At 36.6% G+C, this 18,205-nt stretch overlaps 1 protein-coding gene across 9 annotated transcripts in view; it reads right to left on the bottom strand.

Moving 5' to 3' along the window:
- The window catches only part of GPHN (gephyrin), a 252,172-nt gene that overhangs the window by 228,707 nt on the left and 5,260 nt on the right, over positions 1-18,205 (bottom strand). The window lies entirely within an intron of this gene.

Raw genomic sequence — 18,205 nt, 5'->3', positions numbered from 1 at the left:
TCAAATAAACAAAAAAATAAATATCCCAAGACAAAAGTGGTCCCAATGGTGATAAGAGCTCTCGGGGCTGTGAATCCTAAACTGGGAGAGTAGTTCCAAATAGATCCCAGGAACAACATCAACATTCTCAATCCAAAGAAGTGCAGTGCTTGGAACAGCTAAGACTCCCAGGCCTCTGGCAGAGGGCAGAAATTGAGGAAGAAACACACACACACAAACACACACTATTTTTATTAAAAAATTCATAAGTAAAAGACAAAGCTAAAGAAAAAATAAGAAAGGAAAGAAAAGGGAAAGGAAGATAGAAAGTGTAAAATGAGAAAGGAAAGGGAAGATGAAGAGGAATTGGAAAGGAAGGGGAAGAATATGAGCAGCTTCCGATCTTGTTTTCAGCAGTAATAAAGAAATGTGTATATTCCTTTTCTCTCTTTAGTTTTATATAAATCGCTTTAGTCCCCTTTTTAATCCTTTTTCAGTCATTAAATCCATGTATCTTCACTTTTTTTATATTTCCAGCAAAAAGCCCATAAAAGTACCTTTTAAAAAGTAATTATTTTGTCTCTGATCAGACAATGAGTGTTGTCACATCTGCCCATTCTGACATCTTTACAATTGTGTTCCTCCATCACTACATTTACTGTATAATAGTCTCCCAGCTGTTACCATATACAAAATCAGTCTTCCATGCGTCTTTTCTAACTGGCTATCTAAAAGTCCCAATAACAAAAAGTTCTATTTTTTCCTCAAAATTGGTTTTAAAATTCTTTGGATCATTGTATGGATATGTATCCAGAATTTTATGGCATTTTCACAAGTGCACCTTGCAAGTTAAAATGTTTCTGTCTTTTTTCATATTTTCAAAAATTGATTTGAAGTATCTTTATACTGTATATCCTTGATCATTTCTATAGTGTCATATCCCAACAGTTGATAGTTTTATTAAAGTTCTCTCTTACATTATAATGCACTATGAATTTTATCTTAAATATTAAATATTTCTCTTAATTGTGCATATAAAGCATATGAAAACCAATGAAAACTCTCATCCTCTGCAATCTAGAGTATCTATGAAGGAAGATGTCTATGTACTGATCCAACATTGCATCTCTCTCTCTCTCCCACTCACTCCCTCCCTCCCTCCCTCTCTCTCACACACACATTCAAATTACAAGAGGGAAAAATGTCACCTTTGAGGAAATTCTTTTAATGTTATTGCCCAGAATTTAGAATTTTCTGATGTAGGCATTTTCATAACCATTTAAGGGGCAATTCAGGGGTGAAATGCTACCGGTTCAGACTGTTCGACCCGAGGGCAGCGGGTGGTTCCGAGAACCAGTAGCAATGGCAGAGTGAGGCTCTGCCCACTCACCCAGTCATCATTACTTCCTGGTTTCATTTCATTTATGTAACAAATTTGTATCGTGTCTGACTCTCAATAATTTTGTGAGCCCCACAATTTAAACAAGAAAAAAACCAATAACCATTAAAATTAAATTAAATTAAATTAAAACAAAACAAAATTGAATTAAGACAAAGTAAAGGGACTTCACTCTCCTTCGTCAAAAGCCTAATTCTCTAAGGTCCTTCTGAACAATAGGACAGAGGTCATCTAGCCCTCAAAGGGAACCTTATTGCAGAAGCCAGATGCTGCCACGAAAAAGGCATAGTTTTGTGCTCCTGACACTGTATATTATTTAATCAAAGGGATCTGGAGTGCACCAATCCTGTAAGATCAAATCAACTGGGGCAGATAATATGGGAGATAGACAGTTCTCAAGTAACCACACCGTATACCATGTAAGGCTTTATAGTCAGCACCTTGAATCACTCCTGGAAGCAAATGGGCAACTGGTGCAGCTCACAAAACACACGGTTTACATATTAAGGTATCTCCATAACTGCCTGAGCAGCTGCATTCTGAACCAGTTGCAGCTTCAGGATAGTCTTCATGGGAAACCTCATGTAAAGTAAATCAAACAGGTGACTAAGGCATGGTCGACTGTAAGCAATGCTTCCTGGTCCAGGAATGGACCCAATTAGTGTACAAGGTGGTTTTGTACAAAGGTCCCCCTAGCCATAGCTGTCACCTGTTCTTCCATGTGAGTCAAAAAAGAACCACATTGTGCACCAGATCTGTGAGCCGGAGCATTATCTCATCCAGTCAAAAATATCAACCCTCCTAATTTGGGGATGGAGGATGAGACTCTGACCATTCTTTCTTGCAAGGATTGACTTGCAACCAATTTCTCCCCTCCAGGCCCTTATAGTCTCCAGGCACTGAGCCAGCACACAAACAGAATCATTTGCCTGGAATGGGATAGTCCAGCTCTTCTCCCCCACTGACTGGTATCTGCCAGGGAGAATGGAGGAGAATCACTGCTAACAGTGCCCCCTACTCTCAATCCCCAAAGTTGGTCCAGTAAAATACCACAGTTGATGGTACAACAAGCTGCTGTAACATATTTCCTCTTTTTTACTCAACAATCTAATTCTATTAATATGTTTCAATGTAGATACTCCAAATAATTAATAACAGTTTTAAAAATAAAAATCTCCCACATTTTGGCAATTTTATGCAATGCTTTTTTAGAAGCCAACGTTTTTGTGCGAAAGTGAGCTTCAGTGTCCAGAGCCAGAAAATTTTGCTGATTCTGAATTACTAATGTTCCCGAACTGTCTACAAATGAGCAAAGTTCATTATTACCTCTCTCCAAGGTTATATCAATATGCACACTACCCTTACTAAGAGTATTGATCAAAACAGTGTTTCTTCACAATACCTCTTTGCTGGAAGAGCTTAGTTTTGGCTGCATAACTTTTTTACTGCCAATACTGTTTGCCATGTTCTTCTGTGAACTTGCAATTTCCTCCTATACAAATTTCCTCTTTCTAATATCCTTTCTCAACAGCGGCAAAACCTGTCGTGTCCCACTCCTCCGCTGACGGCCGGGTCAGGGAAATCCGAATCAGGCTTGCCTCTGCAGCTCTGCCCAAAGTCCTAGCAAAGTCCTCAGAGCAGGCAGGAGACCAGTAAGTGACTTCAGCAAGATAAGTTCGACTTTGCCTGACTCAGAGACTGCCAGAAAGCAGATCCTTTATATAGGCCATGGGGTGTGGCTCCATGACTCAGCACTCATTAAGGTCTGCCCCTCCCTTCCTTCTGTTGCCTCCGCCTATCCAATCTTCTGATGCGAGGGTCACTCCAATCAGCTGTTGGTAATAAACCCTCCTCAGGCTCACATGCTGTGGAGGAGGGGGAGGGGTCTAGCTGCTCCGTTTGCCTGGGCATGGAGTCAGGGCTGGGGCCGGGAGGTGCTCCTTCTTCTGCAGTTTGTCTGGGCATGGAGCCAGGACTGTGGCCAGGAGGCATACATTCCTCCGTGTTCGGGAGCAGATAAGAAGGCCCCGGCTGCTCTGAGGGCGGGCAAGACACAACAAAACCTTTTTATTCCCCGACACACACACCCATTTCTTCGAGACATATCACCTTTTCTTCCAATAGATGTAACAGCTTGTATTTGCTGCAAATGTAATTTAGGTCCCTTCAAGCAGAAAAAAATTGGAATATAAACTGTAGATTACCATGATAGCTTCTTTATGGTGCTAAAATCTCAGGATAAGAGATTTTGTAGCTCTTATCCTGAGTTTTATTTTGTATTTTGTATTTTTATTTATTTATTTTGTAGAATTTGTATCTCTTATCCTGAGTTTTATTGTGCATAAGAGCACAAGCGTGCCTACCGTTCCTGTCCTATTGTTTCCTTCCATTATATCCAATTAATATAGTTATTACATACTTATGCTTATATATATGCTTATATATTATATAGTTATTTCATGCTTATGCTTATATATACTGTGTGACAAAATAAATAAATTTAAAAAAAAATAAAGTTAATCATCATTTTGAAACTTCCATCAACTTTGCTTCTGAAGCGTTTACACAAAACTCTTTGTTGGTTTAGTTCAGCCAAGAGCTGACCTGCTATGGCTATTGATATATTAACTCTGTATCCACCGAAAGATCTCAGGCAAAATGGGAATACATAGAACCCTCTAAATAACAGAAAATCACATAACATAGCAGTCAAAATATATGCAGTGCTTCCATACCCTGAGATCAACGGCTCTTAGTAGTATATGGAAATTGAATTATAGGCAGAATCACAAACCTCAAACCCATAAAAATTCATAAACACACATTTATAATAAGGTAAAGGCTTAGTATACTAGTACTATAGCATCATGCAAGCAGCTCACTTTCAGTTGCAAGTTACTAACATACAAGGATCATACAAGTGTGGTGCATCATAGCTTAGCTAATGTAATTTGTTATGGGTTGCTGTGTTTGAAAAAAATAATATATAAGCAAGGGGGGGAGTTATTCATGTTCTCCCAAAAATAACCATCTCAGGATACTTCTATATAGTGGAAGATCTATTGCATTTGCAATCACATAGTTTATGCATATACACATAGTGAATGAAGAATAATACTGGGTCATTTCTAGAGAGTGACAAAATTACCATAGGGAATCATAAACTTGACTTCCCAAATAAAGAAGAACTAATCAGACTAGTTAATAATTTCAGTTTTCAATGCAGTGGAAGCATGACGAAGCAGGTCACTAATATCAGTAAAGAAACACAGCAGAGATATATTTAATGTACAGGAAGATCTCACTTATTGACTGCCTCATGCAGCAACCATTCAAAGTTTTGGCGATGCTGAAAAAATAACTTGAGAAGAAAGTGCTCATTTATGTCCTTTGCAGCATATCTTTCCCTCCCTCTCCCCCTTCTCCCTCCCTCTCTCTCTCTCTCTTTATATATATATATATATTTAATTTGCATTTATATCCCACCCTTCTCCGAAGACTCAGGGCGGCTTACACTATGTTAGCAATAGTCTTCATCCTATTTGTATATTTAATCTACAAAGTCAACTTATTGCCCCCAACAATCTGGGTCCTCATTTTACCTACCTTATAAAGGATGGAAGGCTGAGTCAACCTTGGGCCTGGTGGGACTAGAACCTGCAGTAATTGCAAGCAGCTGTGTTAATAACAGACTGTCTTAGCAGTCTGAGCCACAGAGGCCCCTTTATTTATTTATTTAAATATTTTTAAATATTTTATTTATTTATTTAAATATTTATTTATATTTCATGTTTTTGGCATGCCTAGCTCACTCAAGGAGTTAGTACGTATTGTTCTGTGCTTTTTCTTTCTTCCCCACATAGAGTCAAAAGATGCCTAAACAAGGGATTTCTTTAAGCAATCTCTCTTGTGCCAGACCCATTCACTGCTGCCGCCCCACTAAAGAATAGACAGATTGGAGAGGAAGGTATTATAAGAGAGTAAGCAGGCACACAATGGCCAATACACATTAAAAGGAATGCAGTAGCACCAGCAGTTTGTCTCTCTAATGAATACAAACAGAAAAATTAATTATCTTATTGCTATTCACTCAAATGAATATTCCAAAGAGCAGAAACAGATTCTGGGAAATCAAGAGAACAGTAAACAGATAAGAAACATATATCACAATCTGGGAGTTTGGGAGGAAGCAGATGCAGGAGAGACCCTAAATAACATATTCTATTAAAAAACTGTTGTGCTGATCTTCAAAATAAGACTGATGATTCACCTCTTGCTTGAAGACAACTTAAACATCTACTGGAAGTCCAAGTTTTTAACTTTGTTGGAGAAAAATATAAAAGAGCAATACACTAGAAAAGGTAAAACGTTCCTGGTCAAAACAGATGAAGTTCCTCAGAAGAAGCATAGAGAGAGAGGAGAAAAAACAATAGAAAACACAAAAGAAATGGAAGAATGTGACCCAGAGACACCATAGGTCAGTAGGTATTTATTACCAATTCAGCTGTCAAGCCTAAATGATCAGACCCACACACATAAAATCCAAACTAGCTACTTTATTGTTCTACACCCTCACAAGAATCTTCCCAGACTGGCAGATTCCTCTAGGAAAGTTTAGATAAGAGTGAAGACATTTGGAAAGGGAAGGGTTGGGCCTTGCCCTCTTGTGTTTACATAAAGAGTCCATGCTAATTCATTTGAGCTCTCCAACTGGGACATTTGCTGTCCAACATCAGCTCAGCAAATGGTATCAGCCACCTGAGCAAACCTTACCATATCTTGCTTCATGGAATAGGGCAGAAGGCATTGCCCCCATCCAAATGGGCTAAAGAAACACCTGAACCATTTTGTGGGAAAAGACGATGTTTCAATGGTGGGAAAGTTCTTGTTTAGAGGGCTCAAATGTGCTGACCTGATATGAGATAGCAGGAGTTGTTTTGTCTTCCAGGTCTCTGTATCCAAATTACAACGGACAAGTTGCCAAAACTCTTCAAACTCATCAATAATTATCTCTTCCTACTACTTAATGACACAATCAAGAAAAAAAGCAGTACATAACTCCTTTCCCCCAGAAAATAAGGTTAGAGCCTAAAATCAAGGCTACTCAGAAAGAAGTTAGTCAACTGGTGGAATTATCAAAGGCTGTGAAGATTAAGTACAAGACTGCTACTGAAAAAAATACAAGGGCCTGACTCCATCTGAAGCCCTACAAACTCCTATACAAAGCTCAAAGGCTCATAGCACTGCCTATACAAAGGCTCATAGCACTGCCTATCAGGCTAAGAAGATACACTAGAGAAGCAGAGGCCAAAAGGATAAATGCTGCGTTCTCCAAAGAACCATTCAAGATGTACTCCCAACTGCAGTGCAACAGCACAGAAATAGCACAATAACCAACAGCAGAAATTGAACAACACTGGAAGTAAATATGAGAGAAAGAGATATGGCTGCAGGACCTGAGAACAGACCACAGCAATCTCTCGAAACAAGTACTAGTTACCCTCACAAAGCAGACGTACAATAATGGGTCAAGAACATGAAAAACTGGACACCTGGCTCAGACATCATCCACAACTACTGATTAAAAAAACTAACAGCAGTACCTGAATGTCTAGCAGCCCAGATGAGGCAGCTGTTGGAAGCCGGTTCCCACCCAAATGGCTAATTCAAGGAAGGACAGTGCTGATCATGAAAGACCCCACAAGAGAACAGCACTGCCCAACTATCAGCCAAAACCCATTTCCCCGTAACGTGGAAAGTCCCATCAGGCATCATAGTCATCATACTACAGGATCATATGGGTCAGTACATGAGGTCAGCTTGCAAGGGCATTGGGAACAATCACATGTAAATCACAACACACATACCAGTATTTATTTCATATTTGAAGTATTGTTGGCCCTCTCTTAAGCTGTTTATAAAATGCAAATCTTGCAATACTTTCATTATTCAAGATTAAGTTATGTTATAGCTTATATTGAAACATAATTTAAGTAAAACACATTGTAATTTTACAGCAATTTCAGCTTCATGACAGCCCATATGGCCTGAGATGTTCTTGCCATACTATCAAAAAAACCTAGAACTGCTTTAATTTATTCCTTTAGCAAACATAATACAATTAGTTTAATTACAAAATTACAAAGCTTAGTAAATGTATAGTTAGACTGTTATAAGAACATGAAACTATAAACCAACATGTTTCCTTTGTCTGTGTCACATGGAACTGTTTCAGTACTTGAAAAATACATGTTTTGGGGGAATCTGTTGATTCAATAATAAAATAATAACTGTGAGAGACCTGGGTGACTAAGAATCTCCATAGATGTTTACTTTTATACAGTATAGCAATAAAAAAATAAAAAGTAAAAAGAATGGCAATTGGTTCAGAGAAATAACTTGAAGTTTTTGTTCTGAGTGAGGTAATTTGAAAAAGAACTAGGAATATTAGTATTTGAAAGATTAGCAAAAGCGAGAAGTCTGAATATTCACATTTCAGGAAAATTAGACCTATAAATTCCAATAAAAGTAAAATGTTGAGCCTTTATTTTAAACTGTCCAATTCTTTTGTTTGAAAAAAAAATGAAGGTGGAAAAAGAAAAAAAGGCTGCATTCTTAGCTTAACACATTATGGAATTATCTAAAACCATATTTAGATGGATTTTATAATCTCTCAATAGAATAAAAAGGGTAGCAATAGGGAATAATTTGCATATTTCAAATGATGCAGCAATAACAAAACCCAGTTAGTTTGTAAATATCAATTCAGAATGACTAACAGAAAAAGGACATAAGATGAAACCACGTGGATCCAAAGAGAAAATAGAAGTCAGAAAATAGATACATATTCAAGATAAAAACAATCTGGATTAAAAAAAATAATTTAACATTGGATCACAGTTTTGTAACGGTCATATACTGATAAACCAACAGTAAATTAATCTCTAATATCATTAATATTATGATATCAATTTCAACTTGATCATTTTTTACTATGATGATGTCAAAATATTTAAACACATATTATTCCTAAAAATAGAAGTAAAACAAAGCTTAACATTTCATTTTTGCCACATTGTAATCCAAAGTTTAATTTTTGTAATATTCAACACTTAGAATAATGAATCATATATGAGGTATTGATTTGTTTTTCAGTCCCATACGTCATCTTCCTTACAATATCAATTTTCATTTGGAAAACACTAATTTCTGACCTTTATATGTTTGCTAATTAGGACCAGTGCTTCTGATCTTTTGTTAAGATGTTGAAAAGCCCAAAGATTTTTCTTTTACAAAGTCCACAGAGATAAAATTGGAACATGTCTTTCATGTCAAGTTAACTCTGGAACAGGCAGATTAAAAATAGAACTTTGACAGTGAAAGCATATCAGTATTTAATTAATTTTCCTATTTCCTTCTTTTGTAATGCAGAAATTATAGCAATTCATCCCAATCAGAGATGTATGTGTTTCCTGAACATTTGCCTGTTGGACTATAGCTCAAAGTAATAGAATGAAACAGGTGATAAACTTGTTCACTATTACACTATTGCAGAGCATAAAAAATAGATTTTCCATTATTCACCAGTCTAAAAATAAGACTTAGTCAATTATAATTGAATCATAAACCTTAAATTAAAATAAGGCTGCAGTTCTAAATGATCTTATTTGAAAAGTTAATGTTATAAAAATCAATGGTCCTTACTTTAGGAAAAATGTGCTTTGAATAGAAGCACTGTAGAGAATATAGTTATTTTGTTATACAAATCAAACAAGTCCGTAATTTATACTGTTAGTGGAATTTGAGCAGCCACATATCGATTTGCCAGGTACTGCAATCTCTATTATCTACTAATTTGCAAAGAATAGTGGGTTTGGGTTAAAAATGGACTTTGGTTGCGCCTGTGGCATAAAGGACAAAATGACTAGCACTCTCCAAAATTAATTAAGAATGTGGAAGTGGAGAACACTAGAAAGATTTTATTTATCTGTTTGTTTAGATTTCATATGTTTAAATAACCTATCTCACTCAGAGAAGGGCTCTGCAATGTACAATATGATCAATAAAATTAGCATTAAAATCAGGATAATTTAAGATTAAAAAGTTTTAAAATTATAAAAATAACATAATATTTCAAAAGATGAGATGTACTATACACCTTCTCAATCCTATTAAAAAATGTGAAAGTCCAATCCTCGTAAGAGAAATAACCAAAAACATAAGGAGATAAATATTTATAAGTTCCTCTAGTGATGACAATGAAATATGGAAGATTGCAACTTGGTAAGTAAGACAAATAGATGGTGGAGTGGACAGGAGAGGCAAAGAGAGATATGAAGAATGCCATACTTAGACTGGAAGATGAGAAGGCAGAGATTCAAGCCCACTTTGATATGTTAATTATATTACCAATACAAAATCCATAATTAAAGGAGAAAACAAGTAATTGCCAACCATAAACTTATCTCATATACACATACACCAGTGGTGAAATTCAGTCGGTTCTATCCGGCTCAGGCGAACCAGTAACGCTGGCAGCAGGAGGCTCCGCCCACCCACCCAGACGTCATCACGTCCCATTTTTGACCCTCTATGCATGCGCAGAAGGCTCTGCGCATGTATGGAGGAGACACGCGGGCTCACATTTGCGAACCGGTAATGAAGGTAAGTGAATTTCACCTCTGACATATATCCACATATTTCATTGTGCCATTGTGTTATTAATGCAATTACTATTTGTGTTATTAATATGTTACTGTTGTTTATTACTATTTGTATTTATTCTGGTTTGTGTGTGTGCGTCCTTTTCCCTCTCTCAACAGATTTAGAGCTCATAGTTTCTCTGCAGGAGGTGTAACAGACAGCTGATCTGGATATTTCTACTGAATTGAACAGTAGTTGCACATTAAAAAGTAGTTGTATTTCATTTCCTTATTTTTATTTCATGTCACTAATTTCTATGGCTTACTAAATTTACACTTTTTCTGCAAAATGTTTCTTAGGCTAAGGATGCTATATATGAATTAAGGACACACAGTATTTGTTAATTCAGGAACTAACCATTGCAGAAAATTTGGGAAGGGCGCTTTTCCCTCTAATCCATACTGATTCGCTTCCTCTTTGTCAATCCAGGAGCATTTCCAGAAATAAATCCTCTAAACTGAAAGTACTTCAATGCTGATTTATATCCAGAACCTACTGAATTGCCTCAATTATTGAGGCTCTGATTTAGAGGATGTACTTTTGTAAACCAAGAAACTGGCCCCAGAGCAGTATAGCCTGGGAAGGGGTCAGCATGGAATTTTCTGGAATGTCCTTGGAATATTCTGTTCTCAAATTTTGCACATCTCTAGTAATAGTATATATACACACATACCAGCCTTACTGTATCCCTTCTAATTCAACGTAATAACATTTTCCTTCCCCTTTGTTTGCTGCTGTTCTTCATACAGTTCCATCAAAGAAATCTTAGATGCCAAAAAAATTCCTTATTATTATAATACATTATTATTAAACCTATGCACACAAATATCTGAATAAGCTCTTCTGATGCACCATTTAGATTAAGTTTGTATTTTAAAAGTAGTCTCTGAAGCCTATTTACACATAAAATATACTAGTTTTTATATATGAATCTTACATAAATTATAACACTATTCTTATAGCATACTTAAGTTTTATATGAGTTATCATCTTAGTTACCCATATTTTGAATATTGTTTGTGATTTATGAAATTAAAGCTAATTTCTTTGCACAAACATTTTAAAGTATTTTCCAAATATAACCATCAGTTCATTTTTATAATATAACTTGCTTTTGGAAAATTTCTGAAACACAAAGTTTTACATTTCTGATTATTTACACATTTTTGTTACAGCCAGGTTAACTACCAGGTTAAACAGTATGATCTAATAGCCAGTGATTTTCATTCACTTTGTCGACTTCAAGGACATCTTTAATTAATGCATATTTAAAAACAGGTAAACAAGAAATCCTTGGGTACTATCAAAATATTTTTGAAAGTAGACTTCGTGTCACTTGAATAATTTATCAACTGCAAGGTTTATTTTTTGACATATTATGCACCACAGTAGTCCTCGACTTACAACCACAATTGAGCCCAAAATTTCTGTTGCTAAGTGAGACATTTGTTAAGTGAGTTTTGCCCCATATTTTGAAGTTTCTTGCTACAGTTATTAAGTGAATCACTGCAGTTGTTAAGTTACTAACACGGTTATTACTAACCTAACCCTATTGACCTTGCTTATTAGAAGGTTGCAAAAGGTGATCATATTACCTTTGGACACTATAACCGTCATAACTGTAAGTCAGTTGGCAAGCATCTTAATTTTTATCATGTGACCATGGGATGCCTCAACAGTTCTAAGTGTGAAAAATGGTCATAAATCACTTTTTTCAGTGCCACTGTAACTTCAAACGGTCATTTCTGTTATAAGTTGAGGACTACCTGTAATTCATTAATCAGAAAGCCTTTTCTTTCAAAATGAAGCATTAGCCTTCAGTTCAATGTAATTAAATATTGATTTATGATTTTACATATACAAATTCATAGACTATATATACCTACACACACTTTATTAGTTAGACATTACATTCATTTTGTGTTGTTCACTCTTTCTGAGAGTGCCTGACCCCCAAAAAATACTTCAGTTGATTATGATACCACATATTGGATTATTTTCAGTCACTTGCATAGTTTTAGACTTTCAACAAGTAATTGGAAAGTGCTGGACCAGATCCAGAGAAACACAAGCAGAAGAAAGTAAAAAGAGCTACTTTCCCATTTAGCCTTGTCTTCCTTCTTAGGGACCTCTGAAAAGCCCAATGGCCTGCTGTGCTCTTGCTGGCAAGACTGAAATAAGAGAGAAAGATATTTCTCCCTTGCCATTTTTAGACAGAATTTAAAACGAGTTGAAATAGATGACATGCTGGTTGGGGGACATTCCAGGGAGGCAAGAAGATCTACAATTCCTGTCACACATTTCTGACCAGCCACACAATTTGAATTTTTTCTTCTTCTGATAATACTTTTTGCAATTTTGGGAGAAGGAAAGGGGGAAAGAAACTGAAGGATCAAACGACAATAGGAGAACATTTCTGCTATCAATGTGATGTCACAGAATTACCACATACAAAGTATGATCAAAACTTTCTTCCAGGTTCCATTTTGCCAAATTTTCCCAAAACAGCAATAATAATACTCAAAACAATGAATTATACTTTGGTTATTTTCATTTTTAGATTGTGGTGCGCCAAATAATGAAAACATACATAAAAACCCCACATATCCTTGTGAGATTGTCCGGCTGAAAGAAAGCAGTTGTTTCATGGGCTTTTTTTTTTTTTTTTTTAGGGAACGCAGATAACAAGCACATATTTAAAAAGGGGAAATGCTGGAAGGCACTTGTATAGCAACAAGTTTATTTGCTGGATACAGCATATTAAAACAGGCAGGAAAGGCAGAAAGAGGAGGAGGGTTTGGGAGGGGGGTTACAGCAGATGCTGCAGGAGAGGGTGTTACCTGGTAAATGTGGCATAAAGTGGAACTTGCAAGTCCAGAGATTCTGCTCCTGAGACAAGGAGGGAAGAAAATCCTTGTGGAACATGTGGCGAGATCCAGAGGATGGCCTGTGTCATGTTATGGTGTTTCAAATAGTGAATAGTGTCATAATTACAGCTCTTCAGATACTGAACAGTAGAACTGTGAAAATTAAAAGCTTTGGCAGAAAGATAGCCAGGAGAACTCACATGTATTCTATTATCAGCCACTGAGATAAGGAAAGAAGCTGAAATACAGCACAAGTGAAAGTGGAAGGAATTGAGACATTCAGAAATAAAGCATATGTGAGTGTGTGTGTTGTTTTGTACTTATTAGCAATAGCAATAGTATTTAAGACTTGTATACCACTTCATAGTGCTTTACAGCCCCCTCTACGTGGTTTACAGAGTATATTGTTCCCAACAATCTGGGTGCTCAGAGTCAATCTTGAGCCAGCCAGGATTGAGCTCCTGCAAGTGGGCAGAGTTAGCCTGCAATACTGCATTCTAACCATTGTGCCACTATGGCTTATTAGGTTTTCCAAAGTATATATTATGTTTTCAGGTAATATATTAGCTCACACTACTGTATTATTATAATCATCTTAGAATAACCTCCCTCATTAGTTTAAATGCTGTATTTTGTGTGTGTGTATATCAGCTTTTATCCTGGCACTCCTCCGACACTCCTTTAAAAAATATACAAACATTATATTAAATCTACAAAAATATTCTAGGTAAATATTAAAAAAATGCTGATATTTGTCCAAACATATGCCGCAATGGATTGAAATGAATAAAAAATTTGAAAAGCACAAAGTTAGGAGAAACTCAACTGACATACAGACCTTCCTTATTTTATATATGTAGGAAACCTTATGGGAAAAACTGCAATATTATTTCATGATTGGTAATATTCTATAAAAGCAAAATGAGCTAATTTATAAACATGCAAAAGTCTGCTGCAATGTGCTTTACACTAAAATTGGAAAAATTACTCTGGAGCATAAGGGAAGATGATCACAGCACCTATTATAACTCATTGAAGGAGTTGTGCTTGTTTTAATAAATTACACGCACATCTGTTCCAAACCACCATTTCCCAATCAAGTTCAAAGTACAAAGTGCACAGTCTTAGTCTTATCTTTACTATCTTGTAGTTGCAAATGATGAAAAATGCAAAAAAACTAGGCTGGTGCAAGGTCCAGGGATCATTCCTATTTATAACTTAATATATTGGTTCTAACTTTTAACTTTCAATATTTTATCACAGATCTAATGGATCACCTCTCCAAGTCTTCAGATGTCAGGAACTGCAGGAAAATCCATTGTGAAAAGCCTGTCTTTTTTGCATATGAAAAAGAGCTGCTCCTATATTACTTTCCAGCTATAGATTTTTTCTCATAAATTACATTTGACTCCCACATTCTCATGGTTTAGATTTAGAAAAGATGCATAGATACATCTCTTTCACAAGCTTCCTATTGTTAATTTATTTTTATATTAAAATTTATGTTTATATTTTGTCTTGTTATACTTGTTGGTTGCAAAATACAAATAAATAAGTCAATTAAACCCTTGGCCACTGTCACATCTGCTGTTTTATCTAGGCAGTCAGAACAGAAACCAGGCTATCATCTGGATTAAAGTGGAATTCCTGCCATATCATCCATCACTTACAGTTCAAGTACAAAAATGAATGTAAGTATATGCAAGTATAATGTATTGAACTGGCAGAAGTTTCTTTCAAATTAAAGAAACTACATATCATCACAGTCTAGCTAAGGTTCTGCAAGCAGCTGAGCCTCATCATATCAAGTGTCCAGATCATTGCCCCCCCCCCATGCCTTTCACTTCCCACTTCCCTCCCAACTACTTGCAATTTGCCTCCTTTTGTATTCCAGCCTATCTAAAGCAAGAAATTAGCAAAATGCTTTATTGAGAATTCAAATCAGGTGTTACTTTATGAGAAGTGTTTCTGAACCTTTTAAACTGAAAATAGCACTGTTGTGAGCGTGAAACAATTCTGGAACAGCATTAGCACACTTCCAATAATGTTGAAATGACTGATTTCAAATTCAAAACTGCACAACTTTTTCAGACATCTACCCTGAAGGTTTACTTACCACAGCGATGAACTGAGTCAGCCAGATGCTTTCTCTTGGGACACAGTGTTACCTAAGGGCACTGATACAGTGGAATACTTACATCCTTGCTCCATGGCCCTCACTGCACTCACATTACAATATCTACCTGGGCAAGCTTGCTGACCAGTTCAGAGGCATCAATATGCTTCCGTTGGGTTTTTTAGGTCTGAAAAACACAATATCACTGACTGCAGGAAGTTTCAGAAAACTTTTAGTCATTCTTAAAAGGCAAACTGTATTTCACGTTTGCTTACTCTTTGTATTCATATGGAATGAATTGTTTGGGGTATTTTTTAATGTTTTAACACAACTCCTGATTCAAATCTGTTCTCAAATTATATTAATTTTATAAATCTCTGTAGCCCTAATTAGACTTGTTTTTTTGCTGCAGCATCAATAATATTATGCCAGTTTTCCTATTCAAAGAAGAGGGTAGAATAAGAAGCAATGCTTCCACCTCTATAATTCCTATTTAAATAAATAGCAATAATACTTAGACTTATATACCCGCTTCACAGTGCTTTACAGACCACTCTAAGCTATTTATATAGTCAGCATTTTGCCCCCAACAATCTGGGTCCTCATTTTACCAACCTCGGAAGGATGGAAGGCTGAGTCAACCTTGAGCCTGGTGAAATTTGATCTGCCAAACCGGCTGGTGATCAGCAGAAGTAGCCTGCTTCTTCCAATGCAATTAACTCTTTTGCTACCTGTATTTACTTCACATAATTACTACTGCTCCCTATGTATCTGCCAATGATGAACAAGTTTCATAAAGCCATCACAAAAGCGCTTCACATTTTCAACCAGGTCCTGATAGAACTAATTATTTCCACCTCTTCACATGAGTCAAATAGATGCCCCCAAATACATTCCTTCAGCCTTGGGAAAATGGGGATTTTTGCAGTAACCTCCCCTGGATGGGGAGGAAATGGGGATTTTGCAGTAACCTCTCCCTGGAATGGAGGGGAATGGAGATTTTACAGTATCCTTCCCCTGGAATGGGGAGGGAATGGAGATTTTATAGCATCCTTCCCCTGGGGTGGGGTGGGAATGGAGATTTTATAGTATCCTGCCCCTGCCACGCCCACCAAGCGATGCCAAGCCCATCAAGCCACACCCACAGAACCGGTAGTAAAAAAATTTGAAACCCACCACTGTGTGTGATGTAGTGTTCTGTGATTTATTGGCTTTTGATTGTAAAGGATATTACTCTTCTTCACCAATCACCATACCGATGAGAATTAGCTATGGATTTTTAAAAAATTTTGCTTATATGAAGGTTGAATAGTGCCTTCACTCTCATTTCACTGTAACTTGCCAACAGATGGCAGTACTGATGGGCCAGAAACTCTGATGTGTTCTTTGTCATGTGCACTTTCAGTTCAGTTGATGAGTTGCTGTGAGAAAAGGTTATACAGTATTGCTATCGTTCATTAAATGGAAGCCTGCATTGAATACTCATCATTGTACTTTAAGCAGTGCGCTATAATTGATTTTTTGACAACTTTTGACAGCTGAAGGAATTCCTTTATTTGAAGTTTACTGCCAAATGTAGGTTATTTATGGTGATGACTGTTGACATGAGTATTGTCCATTGAGAAACCAAAAAAATGCAAGGATGGTGAACTGAGAGAAGCTGATATGTGTGTTTAAGAATGGGTGAATAAGATATGATAGAAACCAATATCATATAATAAAGATTGATAAAGTGTTTAAAGACAGTTGGCAGATTACTAAAAAAAAAATACTGTCAAGCCTGTAGGTCACATTAATGTGTAATTCTGATGTTATTATCAGAAGTTTTGCGCAACATAGGATCCGTACATGGTAATGACAGAAATATAGGATTCAGGTCTGAAATTTACCATCAGTTTTCATTCTCTGAGAACGAAGGTGAGAAGTTTAATCATAGCAAATTGACAACTGACCAAGCATTGTCTTAACTTTAAGATCCAGAAAGGAAGCATCATTCAATGGAATATCATTACAAAGCTTCATTTGAAAAAATAAAAACCCAGGCTTTGCCAGGAATATTCGTAGTTACAGTTTTTTGGGGGATGCAAATAGTATGATTCACATAGATTTCTTTGAATTTGGTACCACTATCTACTCAAGAATATTACACTGCTATAGTCAAAACTTTAAACAACGATCAAGCAGAGTTCAGAAATACAAGCTCTACATTTTGTAGAGCATGATAACATTTGGATTCCTATCACACAAGCCACCAAAGAGTTAATTGTGAAGTTGGATCTCACCATCTTGCCCCCATCTGCCATATAGTCCAGATTTGGTACTGTGTGAATTGCACCTTTCCTCCCGATCAGCTGGGATTTGGGAGGCAGAGAATAGATGGGGGTGGGACCGGTCAGAAGTTTTACTACTGGTTCTCTGAACTACTCAAAATTTCTGCTACTCATTCTCCAGAACTGGTCAGAACCTGCTGAAACCCACCTCTGATCACACATATGTGAAAAAGTGAACAGGTACTTATTTTAAAGTAGCAATGCTTCTCATAGCAATATTAACAAAGGATTTTGGCTAGAAAAAAATTCTGACTAAATGTCACAGTATTATTTTGCTGATGGACTGTCTATTGACTTACAGACAATGTCATTGATTTATACATCAATTCAGTTATGAAGTGACCTCACAGTCTTAAGCAAAACATTCCCAAAATACATTTCTCTCCTTCTTCATGTATAATACTGAGAAAATGCAACCTTATTGGGTTGTCTTTCCAATTTTGGAAATGGATTAGATACATTTTGAACACCTGCTAGAGCACCTTAAGTTCCTGTGAATGGAACTACCTGTACCAGGTATCCCACTGACAAATAGAAAGAGATAATTTTGCTCATTCCCGTTTCCCTTCTAGAAAGCTGAAGAACCTAAAGCAGGGGTGTCAAACTCACGTCGTAATAGTGGCGTCACGTGATGTATCGGGACTTTCTTCCCCTTTGCTAAACCAAGTGTAGGTGTGGCCAGCACGTGACGCTTCTAGCCCGCGTGCTGGGAGTTTGACAGCCCTGACCTAAAGCAGCAAGAAATATAATGTTGGGAAACACAGGAGAAACTGGCAAATAGGAAACTCACATTAAATATGAATCCCTTGCA

Source organism: Ahaetulla prasina, chromosome 1 (genome assembly GCF_028640845.1).
Source record: "Ahaetulla prasina isolate Xishuangbanna chromosome 1, ASM2864084v1, whole genome shotgun sequence".
In the NCBI taxonomy this organism is placed as follows: domain Eukaryota; kingdom Metazoa; phylum Chordata; class Lepidosauria; order Squamata; family Colubridae; genus Ahaetulla; species Ahaetulla prasina.
Note: the sequence above shows the minus strand (reverse complement) of the source record. Positions and strands in the feature narration are given on the sequence as shown.